Here is a 3,502-nt window from a genome sequence, read left to right as displayed (position 1 = left end):
GTTTATTTTAATTCTTCATAATTTGAAAGATTTCAGCTTAGCACCAAACCTTTCTTTCGTTTTGATACAAAGCCATGAATTTCTAATTTTTCAGTAATTTGACCCCTATGTACTGTTTCGGAACTAACTTTTAGTAATAAACTTTAATTTAGGTAAATCTTAATTTAAAATAGACTCAAAGATCTTTATTTTGATACTATGACTGAATGATTTGGAGTTTAAATGCCTACTAAGACTTCTGTTTCAATTAACCCTATAGATTTTGTAAAATAGGGACAATAATTTCTGACCTCTTGTTGCTTAACTATATATAACTTTTTGATAGGAAATCAGATTCATACAAAGTATGATTTATTGGAAACTATACCCAGAAAGCTTTCAGAGTATATCTGATTTGAATGATTTGGAGCACAATTACCTATTGAATCATCTATTCAATTTAGCTTTGTGAATTCTGCAAAATAGAGATAATGTTGTCTGACCTTTGGATACTAAATTATTTATAACTCCTTGTTGAAAACTTAGATTCATACAAAACATAAGTTATCAAAAATTAGATTGATACATCTTTTGAATAACTCCTATTTTATGCAAATTGGGAGCATAATTGATCATCCAAAATAATTCATGCAATGTCTCTCAAATTTTATCAGAATCTAGCTTTGATCGATTTCACTTATTCTTGTTTCGTAAACTTCATGTATCCTCTTGTTTCAGCTAAAATCCTCACTTCAGTTGAGCTTTACATTTTTGCTTCAAATTCATGTACCCTCTTGTCCTATGAGTATTTGTATACCTTGATCTGTTATGTAAACTTAATGTTTGTGTCGTAATGTTTCGTAAAGGCACATGCATTCCATTATTCCGCATGTGTTTCTCATATGTCCTAATTTATTGTTCATAATACCTTTTGTACTTTGGTATTTGTAGGATTATTTTGACCTTTACCATAAATGGTAAATGGATTATCTGGACCTTTGACAGAAATGGTAAAGGGTATGTGCTCAGAGCTCGCGATGCTCTAGATTATGTTTGGTGGTCATTCAGAAATGGATGGACCATATTATATTTAGGATCCCACTACATCTTCTATCTATTTGATATGATATCCAGAGCTTTGATTATGTGCTTTTAAATCTGCTATGGATTAGAATGAAATGTATGCAACGTCAAATGTGACGTTTGAGCTTCTGTTTCATATTTGTTCTTTGATATGTTCCGAAATGCTATTTGCTCCAAAATATTTCATATGTCATTGATATACTTCAAAATACTTCATATGCCTTTGATATGTTCCGAAGCATTTCATCTGCTATTGTTATGTTCCAAAATGTTTCATTCGCCATTGATATGCTCCGAAATGCTTCATATGCCTTGATATGCTCCCAAATGATTCATCTGCCATTGATCGTTAGTCGCTTGCTAAGCTCTGTATGCTCACCCCATTGCTATATAATTTTTTCAGGCTAGCTTTGTTAGGATCAGGGGTCGGCACTAAGAGGGGGGTGAATTAGTGCAGTGGTAAAATCATGTCAACTTTAAAAAAGTTTTATACGATAAAATCATTTCCGATGAAAAATTGATTTCAGAAACATAACTTGAAAGCGTACCTAGTGAATTGAAGGCAGTAAGCACTTAAGAAAGTTTGCAGTAAGGTAATAGCAAGAATGAAATGCAAACTAGAGAACACAACATTTTTAGAGTGGTTCGGTCAATGTGACCTACATCCACTTTCGGCTTCCTCCTCTAACGAGGTCACTAGCCTCCACTAGAGGCCTTCCTTTAATAGGCGAAGGCCAATCACCTTTTACACCCCTCTTCTCCTTTTACCAGGTTTAGGAGATAACCCTTACAAGCACTCACACTCCTCTCTTATAGAAATATAACACTTAAAGTAGAGGAGGGAATTCTAAAAAGATTGCAACAGCGTTTCTTTGCTTATAGACTCTCAGTGCTTGTTTGTTTTAACCAAGGATGAGAGGGGTATTTATAGGCTTCAACTTGATTCAAACTTGGAGCCTAAAACTTTCCCATCCCGCGTTCCCCGGGCACGGGCGGTACCACCGCCTACGCCGAGCAGTACCAACACCTAGTGTCAATCTGGCTGACATTGCGCTGGGTGGTACCACCGCCTGGGGGGCAGTGCTGGGTGGTACCACCGCCTAGCACCTTGCTAGGGGTGGTACAACTGCCCAGACAGGCGGTACAATTGCTTGACACAGTCTTGAAGATTGTGCCACGACGGTGAGACTTCATGGGGCACTGTTTGGGCTTCTTATTGGGCCCAACATAGTTTTTACATGGGCCTAGCTAGCCCCTAATTGGGTTGGCCCAAATCCAAGCCCAATTACGTGCTAACTACGAAATCCTAAGACATTTGCTAAGCAAAACAAGTCCCTATGTCTATTCTTTCAGTGAGCTTCCAACGATCTCTTGGCAATATTCCGACGGACTCCCGGCAAGCTCTTGGACTTCATGATGATCTTCGTAGCGAGTTTCAATAAGCTTCTCTAGCAAGCTCTAAGACTTCTCGGCTAGTTCCGCCAGAACTTCCGACAAACGTCCGGACTTCCGACGAACTCTTGAACTCCTAATGAAGTCGCGTCCTTGACTCCGGGACTTTATTTTGCTTCATGCCTTGCTATCATAGTTAATCCTGCACATGTAAAATACATTTTGATCTAGACAATTAACACTAAGCATTAATCAAGTTGTCCGACATGTCATTGGTCCCTTGACGCTTTATCTGATTTTTTGGTGCATCATCCTCTCTTACGGCCTATTGCTAAATCAACCAATTGACTCCGCAACTCCGATATCCTTGGCACAATATATGCTCTTCTTGGCCCGATGCTCGAATCTATGGCCCGAAGCCTTCTGTCGATACGTCGACCGATCCTCTAGCTTGACGTCCAATCTTCTGACATGTTTTCATCCTGATCGAAGCATCCTGTGTCACTCAAAATGTATATTAAAATATAAACAATTATCAATTGGTTTCATCATCAAAATACGAGATTCAATAATCTCTCCCTTTTTGATGATGACAACCAATTGATGATGGAGTTAACTTTAACTCTCGGAGTTTAAACAAACTCCCCCTATCAATATGTCATATTGATAGAAACTGTTGGATTCAAAAATCCAAGCAATATGTCATGATCAAATCATGCATGACATCAACATACTTCTCCCCCTTTGTCATCAACAAAAAGGAGAAGTCCAACTATTTATATGTTTGGAATATAAGTTCAACTTATTACATGAAAAACATAATATTAAGTTTTATTATCATGTAATTTGAAGTTAGAAAATTTAGCAAGTGTTACATCATGCTTAGAACATTCAAGCTATCAAGTTTTAGATATGCAAGTTTTATAACATACAAGCTAGCAAATTTAAAGATGTGCAAATTGGCATATTTTCTTTTCTTTGCGATTTGCAAGATAACATTTCTTTATAATGTTCAAGATAGCAAGTTCTACATCATGCTAGCTAGCAA

Source organism: Musa acuminata, chromosome BXJ3-8 (assembly GCF_036884655.1).
Source record: "Musa acuminata AAA Group cultivar baxijiao chromosome BXJ3-8, Cavendish_Baxijiao_AAA, whole genome shotgun sequence".
Classification (NCBI taxonomy): Eukaryota; Viridiplantae; Streptophyta; class Magnoliopsida; order Zingiberales; family Musaceae; genus Musa; species Musa acuminata.
The sequence above is the reverse complement of the archived record's forward strand: the minus strand, read 5'-3'. Positions refer to the sequence as shown.